The following is a 15,976-nucleotide window of genomic DNA, read 5'->3' as shown; positions in this document are numbered from 1 at the left end:
CATTTATGTGTAGTTATTGGCTTTGAGTGAATAAATATCAATTTGCATGCCCATTATGAGGTTTTGCGAGCATAATGTGTGCAGAAGCATTTATGTCGGGCACAATGAGTGTGCCTATAAATCTTGAAAGTAAATGTTAAGAGCCAAGACGTTTGAAGTTTTGAGTATATGCAGAAATGGTTTGCTTAATAAGCAGCACAGGGCTTGAATGCTTGTGAAATTATTTTCTTTAGGTTTTTATACCGCTGCTGTCACAGTATTTGAAACTTTAACACGGTATCCTAAGTGAAATATCTGCCATTTTTAACTTAAGATCTGTTTCCCTTTTCTTTCATCCTCCTCTTTGAAGGAAAAGGTGGAATTAGCTGTTAATTTTACCATTTAAAAGCTGAAAGTTCTACCTGTTACTGCCTGTGACCCAGCCAGTACCTCCATGATACAAGTATTCTTTGTGGATATTCAACTTAGAGGTGTTTTATGATCTAGATGTTAAAAAAAAAAAAAAAAAAACAAAAAAAACAAAATGTAAGCACAAAATATTCCCCTCCCCCCATGCACACATCAAAAACAAACACCACAGCTGCTTAAATGTAGATTAGTTCCATATCACATAATACCAGCTTCTACCACTATACAGATATATGACTATAACTGAGGGACGAGAAACTATGTGAACAAGCACCTGTTGTTGTCAGAGGATGTCACCTGTTTTTATTGTGAAATTAGTACAAAATTGTAGTCTTACAGAAGGAGTTACAAGAGGACTTTATATAACCTAGCTCTGTGATGATTAAGATTATACATAAACAAGGAGATTTAATTCTCACTTTTTTTTTCAGTACGAGAATTGTGATAAGATTACTTTTCTTTGCATTAATACTTATTAATATCTACTTGGATGATTGATAGGGCTTGGCAACCACTGAACCTATATGGAAAGATGTATGAATGTAGCAATGTGTAAGTGGTATATGCAAGTAAAATAAAAATCTGGCAGTTGAATTCACTGCTGTCACTTCTATAAAGCTGAATTTGGCAGGTCATCCAAGAGGAAATTACAATGACCAATAAGCATTAATCAAAGCATGGGACAGGTTTATTATAATATTCCAATTAAAAGCATACAGCAGAATTTCTGTATTTCTAGGCTGAAAAGCTACTGTAAAAGGGAAAACATGGCACAAATCTTTCGGATAAGCATAGTGCAGGCTTTTAACAGATTTGCCCAGAGCATGGTGTAATTAAATTAAATTCCCTAGCATATGTAACCATAGTCATTCCAAGCTAGGAATAAACTTATGTATCATAAATCATTTGACAACTAGGTATGTTTAAAGTGCGAAAGTACTGCATAATTTTAGAAAGAGATCTTATTATGATAGCTTCATCTGAATAAAGTTTTTACTAATTGGTAAGGAACTCTTGTGACAGAAATCAGAATTTGTAGCACTTTGAAACAAATGAACATACTAACTAAAAGTTCTAAGCGTGAGATCATGTAAATATGCAGTGACCTCCAATACACTGATGTATTTCACAAGTAAACATTGTGGAATTTGGAATATTAACCCTTCTAAAAACCTAAGAATTGACGGGAAAAGCTAATAAGTGATTATCGATAAATTTTCTTAAAAGTGGTATTTTGGGGGCTTAGAAGTTTGCAGGTTTGAGCAGACAAAGATGCGCAGTCAGAAGCTGGTGCATCACACCGGAGTCTGAAAGTGTTTTATAGGGCAACTGTGGAAGCTTCTGATAAACCTGGTAAAGTCACTGGCCCATGTTTCTTCATCTGGAGGGATTTTATGGAGAAGCGGTGACCTGACAGGTGAAGTATTCCAGCTTATCTCTTCTAGATCATATGCTTGAATTCTCCATTGATTTGTTTTATTATTCCTTTTTGAATGCACTTTAAGTTATCACATAAAAATGACAGGCTTCATTCAGCATATTCTCTCTTCATAAGTGGTCACAGAAGTTAACATTTTCCTATTAAATATTATACCAAAAGCATTTAATTTTGTCAGATCCTACTGTACAGCTAATACTAGGTATTTTAAACTTTTCATATCAATCTTTCCCATCCCCCAACTCTCTTATTCTTGTATCAGAGAAATTGTAAAATACTGTGGACAGCTATGTGAAAACACAAGTATATGACAGTAGACGTGAAGAACTGCAACCACTGTTAAAAGTGTCAGTGCTGTGATGTGCAGTTCTGTTGTGTCTTCCAGTCTGTTTGGGCTTGTGATATGCTCATACCAAGAGTAAACACTTCCTCCCTAAAATGTTTCTGTCACTCTTGAAACCCCTGGTGGCATAACTCATACTGATTAAGAGCTCCCTTCTAATCTGAGAAATACTTAGTAGGGGATATTTTTAAAGAAACTTAGAATATGTGAATGATATGGAAGAAGGGTCATCCTAGCATCTGGCCTCAGCTGGTCAGACAGCTAGGTCTATGCCACAGGAGGGGGGCAGTTGCTTTTTTTTCTGTTGATGGGAAGGAGAATGAAGGCAGAAAGCTGGCTTACTCCCCCACTCCTTTCCAAGCTTCTCAAGGTGCTGCAGGGGTGACCAAGGTGCTGCCATTGCCCCTCTTGAAAAACCTTTCCACAGATCAGTGAATCTTATGGTCTTTCCATTTTGTGGGCCAGAAAGCTATTTTTTTCTGTTGAAACTGAACTCGTAGTTGCAGGAATGTTCATATTTTGTAGCAAAGAAATGTTCTTCCTGTTGATTTCAGTGCTCTGTTCCCTTCAAGGAGATGATAAATAGGCCAGTCCCAGAGGTACTGGAGACCAAGCTGCAAAACTGTTTGCCAGGGGAAAAGAGGGAGACTTGGGAGTTTTTTTTTCCACATGGTACTTTCTTTACAAAAAAAGGTTGAACTGATCTGAGCCCTGTGGAGTAAGCCAGAGAAAGCCTGCCCCACAGCATTGATTATATTACAAGAGCTCTATAGTGCTTTTCTGAGTTCAGTAAAATGCCTGGTATCTGATAAGTCAAAAAGTGTGTGGCCAGTACTTCTCCCATTGCTGAGTTAAGAAAACTGGCCTGCTGCCTAAATCCGTCCATCCCTATGTTCACTTTTTCCTTCTGGGTATCTGATCAATAGAAGCAGGACTGTGACATGAGAAAATCCATTTCTCATGGGTTTTCTCCAGAGCTGCATGTGAACTAGTACTGATTTTGTAATAGCTGTCTGTCGTGCTACATATGCAGCCCCAGCCATTATCAAGTCAACAGCTTTCAAAGCACCCCATGACTGTCACAGGAAGAACAGAATCTGGTTTTGTAATCTTCAGCTCATTTAAAAAACACCATGCCTTTTTTGTTGAAACTGAGACCCTTAGTACATAAAATTGTTAAAGATCCCCTGTTATTTAATGTTGGATAAGAGATTGGTTATAGGATCTAGCCGAACTCCGGATCGATATAAACAACCAAAAAGTCTAAAACTGATCTGTAATATTGCGGCACTAAGTTAAACAGTGCATATTCATATGATTTTTTTTAGTGGAAAATAACACGACAGTTTAAGTATACCTGATTTTAAAAAGCTTCAAGGAGTTTCAAGGCAAAAGTGACCATATGTGCCCAAAATGCGATATAAAGGAAGGCAAGTACAAATTAAAAAAAAAAAAAAAAAAAAGTTTGACACAATCATGAGTCTAACTAAAACCATTTCCTGTTTCTGATATACTACTGTGTTAGAATATCTTAAGTTGCTTTTCATTTTTTGTTTGTTCTGACTTTTAGTATAAATTGCAAAATCAGTCTCTCTGATTTGTAAATTTCCTCTTAACTCTCATTTTAAACATCGATATTTGCATTTCTAAGAGTATTCATTATTATAAAGAAAACTATACTGCTTAAAGTAATGATTTATTCCTGTTTTCCAAATTGTTTTTCCTACGACAAAATCATCATTTCTCTTTTCACTGTTGAATTGGTAATGTTGCGTTCTGTATAGCAACAAATCTTACTCGTGTGTCAGGAATATACATCAGTGGCTTTTTCTCTTTGTATACAAAATGAGTAGTTTTCTCATTTTCTATTTATCATCTCTAAAAGCAAAACTACTTTCATGTTAGTGCCTTGATGCAGCCAGATAACCAGCAGTGAACCTTACAAACAGGATTTTCTAAGTACCTTCCTGACTCAGGGCCTTTAGGCCTGCAAAAAATTTTCCAAGCAGAGATAAAAGTAATCCTGTGGTTTCTACTGTCTTGCTGATGCTAAGGTTTAATGTTTTTGTTTAGTCCCTACTCTGAGAAAAAGAAATTGAAATTAAGTAGTAAAACCACAATGTAAATCAATGTTAGATACCTGACTTTTATTTATACCTTTCAGAAATTGTACCCCAGTCCTGCTCCTCCCGAATTAGAATTTGCATTTGTCACGTTCCATAGAAACTTCATCTGAACTTTGATTTGACATAGTTACACAATTCATGTTTTCAGTGATTTTTGGTGTGAAACTAAAGGCGACCTTAAAATCTGAGTAATAGTTCAGAGGAGCTGAATTATTTAAATCATATTTCCATATTTCCTTTGAAAACTGGAGTAAATAAATTTCCACATAGACCACAGGAATAGCTTAAGCCATGGTCAGCAATAATTGTCTGACCTGTATTTCTTCAAGGGTGATGATAACGTAACTGATTTCAGTAAATGTCAAGTTTTTGATGGCTGCTTGGTAGCTTCCCAGTGAAGCAGGCTGGGAGATCTGAGTGGCAAACAGTTTGCGAAGATCAGTGATGTTTGGGGTGGCTCCTGGTGGAGGTTAAGGGTCTTTCTGTCTAAAGAAATTTAAACTTGATAGGCCCTGAGATGTCTGCTGGGAGTTCCTGACTGGCTTATCTTGACATGGAGATCAAGAAATAGTTGTTCGCTCAGAGCTTCATCCTTCACTTGAGGCAGATATGAGAATTCCCTATGCTTACTAGAATCTACAAAGCAGGACCATATTAGGGTGCAGAAGTCAGGATCACTGTTGCACTTGTGAACCACGCTGTCAGGAGGAGCTGGAGGAAGGGAGGTTGAGGAAAAGGGTGGCTTAAGGAGTAAGTTGAGGGGAAGCTGAGACATGACACCACACTGTGCTACTCTCATCTCTGTGAGGGCTCTCAAGAGGGTGAACCCACTGAGCAGCCTTCTTTCTTTCTTGCCTATGCTGAACACCAGCTCTGACGAGGCCTTTATTAGAGGGTGGTATTTTCTGTGTTACTGAAATTCTTGACTAAAAGTCAGATATTCATACCTGAACCTCCACTGTAGTCACACAGTGAAAAGTTGGGACAGTATGTTAACCACATATTTTCAGCCATGCTTTCTTTGAAATCCTGTGGTGTTAAACTGCAAATTTATTATCTAGCTGCTATGCATGAAGTATACAATTACTTTTGATATGGGAACAGTAATAGAAGATAAGATTTATTGCTACTCTGAGAGACTGATTGCATAGCTGTGAAGTGACTTCTGATCCTGGGAAGTAAAGGTTAAATGCAAAGCTACTGGACCAAACGTTGTCAGAAAGTTGGAGAGAAAGATATTGCTGCTGGGTTTAGTGGAAAGAAAATCATTATTTTTTTAATTTGCTATAAGTAATGAACAATAAATTTTACTTCTGAAATACTAGCTGTGTTTCGTGAATGAGGAAAAGAGAGGCTATAAAAATAAGAGCAGCTGAATGGAAAAAAAAAAAGATTAGAAGCAGTATTTTTTCCCATTATGATGTCAGGATCTCACTTCATGCAGAAAGCATCGTCCAGTTGTGACCTCATGGCCTGTAAGACTTAACTTGAAAGTACTGACCAAGCAGTCAGTGTTGTCACCTGAAGCGGCAGTACGACACTACTCTTATCTGCTAAGGTATCGCTGCTATCTGAAATGAATGCATCTAGCTTATTTCCACACTACTCTGCGCTGGTGTGGCCATACCTTGAGAATGGTGTGCAGCACAGGCACCACAGTATAAGGACAGAAAAATATTAGCATCCAAAGAAGGACTACAAAGACGGCTAAAGGTCTGGAGGGGAATGTGTATGAGGAGCTGCTGAGGTCCAGCCCAGAGCAGGCTGAGGGGAGGCCTCATGGCGGCCTGCAGCTCCCTCACGAGGGGAGCGGAGGGGCAGGCGCTGAGCTCTGCTCTCTGGGGACAGCGACAGGACCCGAGGGAACGGCATGGAGCTGGGACAGGGGAGGGTCAGGCTGGGTGTTAGGAAAGGGTTCTTCACCCAGAGGGTGGTTGGGCACTGGGACAGGCTCCACAGGGAAGTGGTTGTGGCACTGAGCCTGACACAGTTCAAGAAGCGTTTGGACAGTGCTCTCAGATGCATGGTCTGATTTTTGTGTGGTCTTGTGTGGAGCCAGGAGTTGGACCAGATGATCCTTGTGGGTCCTTTCCAACTCAGTATATACCATGGTTCTATTCAGTGCTGTATTGTAAAGTTTAAAAACCTCACAGTAGAGGGCTTTCTGGTTATGTGATGCCTTGTCACAATTTAAATACCAAAACCATTTTTTCAAATTCAGTTTTCCTCAAAGAGTAATTTTGTACAAACTCGTTGCTTTCTGGTTTAAAAAAAAAAAAAAAAAAAACCACAGTTACTTCTGCCGGAAAAAAATCCGAGCCTGAAAACAGATTTTTTTTCTTTTACATCTACAAATCTATAAATACCTGTGGCAGAAAGACTTTGCAGCTTAGTAATGCCAACATGTGATGCTATTTCATTCCTTGTTTTCCATAATCCAGCTTCCCTAGTCACTGTGAAACCTACATCTCCTTGCATTGCAACAGTCAGAACACTGTTGGAATGTCTGTCTGCATGCACAAACACAGAAACCCATCATCTGTTATCGCCTTGGAAGCACTACTACTGGGAAGGGGGGGGGGGGAGAAGGTCCAATAATCCCCGTTTAAAAATTTTTTTTAGCCTTATTGATAAGGAAAATGTGAGAGGATATGGAAGAAGAAACTTTGTACAAATGTTCAGTGAACATGAAGTCTCTTGAAATTTAAAGAAATGGTTGGGTTTATTTTCCTGGTGAAGGGTATCTTTTTGCTTTTGGAATTACTTACATCTCATTGGTAAACCTGAGAGCGAATGAGTTTGACTTGGTTTGCTGTCAGTTCAGTGACTTCAGTCATACTTTCAAGGCTTTACTATCACTACACTGAACTGTACAGACTTTAATAGCAGCTTTCAAAAGTTGCGATAGGTTTGGGCTCAAGCTGTCACTTAGGACTGGAGTTCTTGTAAACAAGTTCAGCAGATGTCTGTGTCATCACTTCATTTATGTAATCCATTCTGCAGAAGCATTTGTTTCTGTTCAGGAAGGCTGAAAACATGGACCATTTTATTTATGTGTAGGCATGCAATTATGTAGTTCTTGCCCATGGAAGACCACTACATTTGACACAGCATTTGGAACAAAACAGTATAGCCTTGACAATAACATGAAGTTTAATATATAAATCATTTTACTGAAGTTAGTGATGTACTGACTTCCACATGCTTCAGTAAGGACACTTGTCAATTCATGGTATAAGTATTCATTTAATTACTTACATATAACTTCACTAGCCATGTTTTGATCAGCTGAAATCAGAGTGAAGTAAGGTTTTATAACAAGTATCTTCTGATTAGTTTTGTATTTCTAGCAAAAGTACTTTTAACTGTGACAAAGTCAGTGAACCGGAGAAAAGAGAAGGGAAATAATTAAAAGATATAAGAACTTAATGCTGCTGTGATTTTAGGGTTACAGTGTGCCAGACATTCATATTCCTTGGTACTACCAGTCCCTCTGAAGGAGAAAGTATTAGAGTAATATAATAAACCACGACATTAGAGAATTTAGCTTTTCTGCTTGACACTGGTGTATTAGTGTAGCCGCCTTTTTGCTTCTCTCTGCCTGCTTTTGAAATGCATGCGCAGTGGGCTCATACACTGTTATGCCCAAGTGCACATGTTGGAACTGTTTCTGGCTATGAAATGGGAATTGTCTAAGAAAGAAGCTCCTTGAATTTTCATTGTCCATCCAAAATCTACAATGAAGACATAATTCACTATTTAACATTTTGCCTCTCTCTCTCTCTATTTTTTTTTTTAATCCATGCATGCTGCCCCACCAAGGTAGCAGGCTCTGGCCCAATAAGGGTAATTGGCATCAGATACAGTCCAGTGATCCCTAAGCAAGTCCTTAGTGGTGGGGCAGGGCTGAGGCTGGGCTAGGATGTCAGCATGGCATAATTGTTGCCATTGTTCTGTTCTTCGGAATGATGAAAGCCCATCATCTGAGTTTATCACTTTCTTCTATTCGTTGTGAACATTAGCACAAGGGAACAGACTGATAGCACTGATATAAAGTACATATGAACAAAAATTATCAGTATTAGGAGAATTCCTCCCAGCAACAGTTAATTATTCAGACACTGTTCAGCCTCTGAATACGTGGTTCTAAGAGGGATTTATCCATGATAGTTTGAGACCTTATCCTCAGTCTGCATCTGTAAGTCTAGTTCTGACTTCAGCAAAACTGTAATGAAGTAGAGTGAAATTATTCAGAGTTACTGCAGGAGGTGGTCTGCTGAATTTAAATTGCATCTTGCCCTGCACCAAGTAAGGCTTTGTGGTATTCTGCTCAGCTATGGCTGTCCAAACAGTGGTAAGTCTAACTGCGCAAGTCCCTTTATGATGTAGGGACAACTCTTCTGTCTGTGCTCAGTGCTTGGGCAGACTGCTGTGGTGCTCTGTGAGACAATAAAAGGAAAAAAAAGAGTTGCTGGGATTATGAAAACTGTATAGAGAAACGGGATTTGGGCATTCAAGCATCCAGAGACCAGGCAATGTGTTTGAAGAGAGAATGAGTAGAAGCAAGAGGTAGTACAGCAGCAGGCTGAATGCTGCCGACTGGGAACAGCAGTGTGGATCATGGTTCTTTGAAAAGGTTGCATCTTTTGATAATTAAATAGATTAAAAGTAAAAAAAAAACAATAAATATTAGATAGAATCAGCTTAAGTCTGTGGAAGTTGTGATGTAGTGAAATGGGAAGTACATTGATAAAAATGTGTTCTATCAGCAGTCTTTCACTCAAGGCATCAGAGCCTCCCATTATTTTTCCACTGGAAACAAAGATGATAAAGGCTCTGATTCTGCTGTTACAATGCTAATTAAATATCAAAGAAATCAACAGACTTGAAGAGGTGTGATCAGCCAAACCTAGAATCTGACAAATAACTTAGACAAACTGCTCAGTTCAAAATAACTTGGACAAACTGCTCAGTTCATTGGTAGTTCTAATTTTCATTGACTGTTGCTTATAAATATAAAGTGTGGATTTTTAATACTTCTTATTTTCTAAGGAAGGTTATTTATGTGCTAGCCTAAACTGTCAGCTTGCTTTGCATAAAAATAGCCTAGGTCTTTGTAAAACTGTCTTGAAAAATTTGTCTTCATGCCACTTTCCAGCATTGTGAATGCCAGGTTTTGACACTCTTCCTGCCTGTTTTCTAACCGCCTTACTTCTCTTTGATTCCTACATGCACTGGCCTGTTACCAGCACCAGGGCTGAAGTTCACGCAGCAGGAGGCGGTTACCCCAAGGTGCACAGGAGAAAGAATCATCCCAGCAGTTACCTTGGTTGCGCGGTATTTGGGAACAAACTGTGCCCTTGTGAGGAGGTAGGCAGCTAACAAAAGCCTCTAGAAATGATCTAGTTCTGCTGCCTTGACTGCAGGAGGTGGCTATTTCCCCTTCAGGAATAGCACCAGCTTGATTCAGAGATGGTATCGAAAGGATATTGCTTCTGTGGCTGGACTGACTGGAATCAAAGTGTACTTTTGCCAAGGAAGCAGGAGGAGACCCACGTGCGGGACCAGTGCATTGGCTGTGTTTGTGGCATGCTGTTACTCAGGCAGGTCACCTCTAAATGAAAATCACAAATTTGCTGTTTTGCTAAAGGAGAGTGAGGATAGCCAGTGAATGTTGTTAACATGCCTCTGCTTCAGGTTGTATGCAATCTTAGCTGCCTGATTACAGCTGTTGTTGTCGTGTTGTTGTGCTTGGGGCAATGGTATCATAATTGTTTGGAGGTGAGCTGGAAAGGCAGCCGTTTAGTATGATGATAGGTGAGATGAAGTTCTGTGATAAAGACTTTTTCACCTGATAAAGGGCTTCCAAGAGATCTGAAATGACAGACATGTTCTGCCAATGAAATGCCCCATGTATCACTGGAGATTCACTCTGGCTGATCCCATCCTATCCCAGGTGTCTGACACCATTTACAATTCCTTCTGGAGCTCTCCTCCTCACTTCACAGAAGTTATGCATTTAACAGTGGCTAAGGAAGAACTCATCAATAGATTATGGCTTGGAAATAAGGTGGAATGTTTGGTGATGGGGCAGGGGGAGGACTGTATGAAAACAATCTATGTTGTTAAAATGCAGCTATGGATCCTGCTAATACGTGGTTGTGAATTGTGTATGTGAATCTGCTTCAACAAGATTTTAGGGATTTCATACTGTTTTGGCAGCCTGATAGCTGTTTAACAGTGGATGTTGAAGCAGATTCAGATGCTCAGCAATGTATTAGCAGGGCCCATAGCTGACACCATATGTTGTCATGGTATGAAAATTAGTTTTAGAGGGGAAAAAAAAAAGACTGAGAAAACAGTAAGGAAAACCATCCTCACTTGCTAGATAGGAACAACAATGATGGGTTCCTTCAGATGAGTGTCTTCTGTGTGGGTAGGGTGGTCTCCAGTGCAGCTGCTGTTGGTGATGAAGACAAGGATGATGATTTCTCAATGCTTTTTCCCTAGTACTTTATACTTTTCATTGGGACCTACTTATATTCCCTGTTGTTTGTTTGTGTTTGTGATGCTCTTAGCATTGTTTGGAGCATGTTAATCAGGTATAAGTGTTGCATATTAATTGACTTTTTAATTCCTATGCATGTCTAATATTGGGTAATGTTTATTAAGTATTTAAGAGACTTATCTCTGTTGTTGTGCACTACATTTAGTTTTCTCTAGCAAAAGCTAAAATCTTTGAAATGATGCAAAGGAAAGAGAGGGGATAAAGAGGGGCAAGTCGCATGCCAGTGGTAGTTGCTTCCCTGGGAAGGTGCTGCAGCAGCACCGCTGGCTTTGCAGATGTCAGGCACGAGACCCACAGTCCTGCAACAGCTGTGGTAAAGGGGAACTCTGCCATGGAGGCTCTGGGGGCACTGCCAGTGTGGTGTGGGCTGAAGGGCGAAGTGGTCCAAACAGCAGGCCCCCAAGGCGCTGCCCAACACAGCCCTGTAATGTCTTTTCAGACATACAGACCTTACTGGATTGTAGAGTTTGGGGCAGGATGGTATGTGGCCACAATGCTATTTGACCTCTCCTGACACTTATGGCCAGGGGCCTTAAATAAATGGAATATAGGAGGAGATGATTCCTCGGAAAAGCTTTGAGATATAGGTGGTTTCATGCTGCTTCCTTCAGTACTTTATAAGGGTCATGTGGTATCTGATTTTGAGATGGCATTGTTATCTTGCCAACATCAAGATAAACAATGAATTATTTTTTGTGAAAAACAGTTACTTAAGAAGAACATGATAATTGGTTGGATAAATCAGCTAGTCTCCCTCTGACTTTTGCTAAATTCTGGAAGCAACAGGATACAAACTGACTGGCATGCCTCTGCAATAGTTTCTTGTTTGTTCTATTACCATATGCACTGCAGTTGAATCAGTCTGATCTGTGCCCCACAGAAGTACTTGATGACAGGGCTCTGGGAAAGAGGGTCTTCTCTGAGGTACAGAACAAGAAAAAAGAAACTTATTCACAAATATCAGTGATGAGATGGTATTATTGCCTCTGCTGTGACTTGGAAAAGTGAGGTTTTCACTGAAGGTGGTTGTATGCTTCAGGTAGTGTCAGTGATACAAATGTAGATAAGAAATTAGTATCTGTAATAGTTGGAATAGACAATCCTGTTTATTTCCCATGTTTATAGCCAAATTTTTCACTCTTTTAGACTACAGTTAAACTTACTGAAGAAAAGCGAATCATATACACACAAAGCACAATTCAAGTACTGTTGCTCTTTTTTTTCAAGTTGGGTGTTTGGGGGGATTTTTATCTTCTAGTTCTGTAGTTTCACACTCATAACAGTCAACTAAACTAAAAATGAAAAAAGACTTCTACAAGGAAAACAAGCACTCTAAAATTGGTGTTTTTTGTTGCTGTTCTCAGAATATCTTCCCACAATGTTTTTTTTGGGTATTTTTATTCTTATGCCTAGAAGAAAAAGTTTCTTGACAGCACTCTTTTGGGGCTTAACTCCTTTCTTCTGCTGCTTCCTGTCACTTGCTCTTGTGAACTAGTCTTGAATTTTTCCTTAAAGCAAAGGAGAAATTTTCATTACAGAAAGTATAAAAGGGATACAGTGATTTGATTATGAAGGTTTTGTCACTTTTTACTCTTACTGCAATGTTTTTATTATTACTTTTAATTCAGTCAAGTCTAGTGCTTTGAGTCAGATTTTTCAAGGTATGTTGTGACTGGGAGACTGAAAGTTTTTGACTGGTGCTGAGGTTACTCTGCTCTTAAGAAGACAAGGACTCATTAATTCCCTGTGAAGAGCACAACTTTTTCAGCTCTTGGAAAATGTCATCGTTTTCACCTTTTAATGAGAACAGTGTGGCAGTGGCAGAGAAGCTAGTGCACCTGTGTTTCTCTCTGACCAGCAGGAACTACTGCAGTATTCAGGAGTCTGTGTATCTCATCTTCTCAGTCTTGCTTAATTCTTTTGCGTGATCACCTGCCCTTCTTCCATGAACTATAAAGATTACTAGCTGATACCAGCTTTTACTCACTGAATCCAGTCCCCATACATACTGTCAATGTGAAGGTGAAAACTGTTTCCTACAATCAGTGGTCTTGAGCCTTAGAGTCCCTTGAGCTTCTCTTAGTGTTGACTGGTATGGGAAGAGTATCATAATTAAAACTGTGGGAATGATCTATCATGAATGATTTATCAAACAAATTCCTCAATTTTGTCTCCTAGGAATACGTCTAAGTAAATTGACTTGTGTTTGTTTTTTGAAAGTAGCTCATTGTCCAAGGAAGTGTTTATCTTCCATGATTAATAGTCAATGCTGCCTTTCATCTGCTACTGTTCTGGCTGTTGCTTAGCCTTGATTGGTCTAAGTCACCCTGGGGTTTACCTTTCTGTTAGAATAAACAAACAATTCTTTTTTTACGTAATTGTTTTACAATGCTGTTACAAAATCTGTTTAAAAAAAAAAAAACACAAAGAACTTGCTGTTAGTGACTGAAGCAAACCTCAATCTCATCTTTTTCATAAAAAAAAACAAAAACAAAAACAAACAAACAAAAAAAAAAACTTAAACCACTAATGGGAAATGATGTAGTTGGTAGGATGGCTTCATTTACCAGAATGCATCTAAATCCCTAGATTGTGATTTTAGCTATCCTGCTTGTTTAAAGGGTCTCTCACGCAACATGCACAAATATCAATGAAAATTTTAAATTTACAGTTAGTGCAATAAGAAATGGGTAGAAGTACTGCAATTTTCATTTTTGGTTAAGCTTAAAGTAATATTTCAGTTTTTAAAGAAGCATTATTACAATATTTCAATATTTTATTACTATTTTTAAAAGATTATTCTATAGTTTGGATCATATTAACTTTTTGTGGTCACTTTGAGATAAAAATGGTCACTTGGTAGTTAGTCTAGCTCTACATTAGTTACCTGGTAAATTTGTTTCCCATGCAACGATCTTATCCTGCTTCTGTTTGAAATGAGATTCTCAGATGATAAAACTGGTATGCGTCTACTCTCTACAGTGAAAGTATATGAGTTAATACAGTGTGCTGACAGAGGCAGGCAGTTTATATGACCAACCTTGTTACATTAGAAAATTATTACCCTTGGGAGGATTCATGGTGAACAAGTGTAGTAATGTTGGCTTTTTGACTCAAAAACCACCATCAAATCTGTTATCTGAGTAATATCACAGTACATATAGTATTAGGGCTACCTGTCTCTTACCATGCCTAGAATAATATAGCTGTCCGAAATTCCTGATTCTCCATTGTACATTAGGGCATAATTAGATCCACAGCTTTAACAACACTTTTATAAAATAGCATAGTTCAGTTGCAATCAAAGCATTTTCCAAGCTCGCTATTCTGTTCATAGCACTGCCTGTAATTGGTGGGATGCCTTTATTTTGTCACATTTTCTGCTTTGGATTATAGTGTATAAAGTAGCTCAAGTATCATCATATCATCACAGTTGAAGAATCCGATCATCTACCTATCAGACAAAACAATTATCTATTGTTTATTACTGTCTATTGATTATTATTATCTATTAATTTTCTACCAAGAAATAATCCCCAAATAAGCAAATAAATATTTTACAAATTCCGTTAAAGAACAGATGTCTTCCTTGCCCCTATCAGAGCTGGAGAGTCTTATGTTATTATATCAGTTTAATATATTCTGTGATGGAAAAACTGCTTCAAAAACACAATGGCAACATTTGAGCATCTGAACGTGTGCTTTTTGTTTTACTTTTTTTTTTTCCCTATTCCTGTTATTTAAGTCTTAAATACTCTATTAAATACTCTACTTAGAGGGAGCAGAAAGTCAGAGATGGTTTTGAGTTGAGAGCAGAGACAGTATAAAGAAACCAATTAAGTGGTAAACACTGTTACCTGTAGCATGCTTTAATTTCTAGGGATGGATGCAGAGATATGCATGCATTTATCCCCTCCTTCCTATTGCCTTAAATTTAGAAAACCTGTTTTTATATTGTTTTGAATCATATGTGATAAGATGCAAGGAAATGATGAGAACACAGGAGAACTATAAATGCAGACTGGAACAGATGTTTCAAGTATGGCAAATGTTATTTTAGGATCATTATATCTTCCTTTTGTGCTTTTTCAGATGACTAGATGTGAAATGTCAAAGAAGTCTTTTCCTGATCCTTATGCAGGATCTTTATTGCTACAATTAAATTGATGAATTTTATCATCTTCCATATCTGTCTTATATTTCCAAACATTACAAAGATGTTTAAAATCATACTTCAGAAAAAGGTTCTATGGCATGCTTTCTATATTTTAAAGAAGATGTATCACTTGTGACCTCTTGCTGTTCCTTATACATCAATCAGTTCATTTTCCACATACAAAGAACTTGATTTTCATGGAGCATTATGTATATGGACCAGTCACTTGCTCAAAGCCAACATTGCTAGATCCAAGGCAGTGGTGAAGGATGTTTGCTAGGAGCATCCTGAAAATCATGAAGACCATATGTAAATTGTTCCTGGAGGTTGTTCCCACAGTCATCGCGGGGAATTTCTTATGATCAGGATTAGTGAATTATCCTGTCCCTATGCTAGTGTACAGGTAATATAGATTTGCAGTTTATATGTAAGTTCTCAGAAAAGTGTATGTTATACAGACCATGCTGATTAATATTATTTCAAGTACATATGGATGCAAACTTAACATAGTATTTGTCAGTCAGCAGTTGGATTTTATTATTTTACAGTAATGTGCCACCAGTCTGTGTGATACAGTTTGACTACATCAATATATGCCATAGTGAGGGGAAAAAATTGCTATATTACTGAAAACGAGGAGAAAAAGATTGTGGAAGGAACATTGATACATGTTTTAGCAAGTCAGTACAGTAGACGAACAAGAAGACAAGTAGACAAACTAGAAGATTTTGACTGAGAGAACACTACAGGAAATGGATTATGGATTGCCCATAAGCTAAAGTAATTATGGGTAATCACTTAGATGATATTAGCTATACACACAAAATACATACAAAATGCTGTACCTGTTTTTTCATCACTAACCTCTTACTGAGTACAGATTCAAACTTCCAAGTCAAGATGGAGAGAGAATAAACTGTGCGGGCTTCGGTGGGTA

The 15,976-nt window shown here is 38.2% G+C and overlaps 1 long non-coding RNA gene across 3 annotated transcripts in view; it reads left to right on the top strand.

The window, feature by feature from the left end:
• Window positions 1-4,247: 4,247 nt before the first annotated feature.
• Window positions 4,248-15,976, top strand: part of LOC106034903 (uncharacterized) — a 39,452-nt gene continuing 27,723 nt past the window's right edge. The window contains exons 1-2 of one of the 3 annotated variants that reach the window (XR_001206400.3): window positions 4,248-5,873; window positions 9,565-9,685. This is a non-coding gene — a long non-coding RNA (uncharacterized lncRNA). Of the gene's footprint in view, window positions 9,686-15,976 lie in introns of all 3 variants that reach the window. The other 2 variants (XR_010829475.1, XR_001206401.3) reach the window with 2 other exon arrangements.

Source organism: Anser cygnoides, chromosome 2 (assembly GCF_040182565.1).
Source record: "Anser cygnoides isolate HZ-2024a breed goose chromosome 2, Taihu_goose_T2T_genome, whole genome shotgun sequence".
NCBI lineage: Eukaryota > Metazoa > Chordata > Aves > Anseriformes > Anatidae > Anser > Anser cygnoides.
Note: the sequence above shows the minus strand (reverse complement) of the source record. Positions and strands in the feature narration are given on the sequence as shown.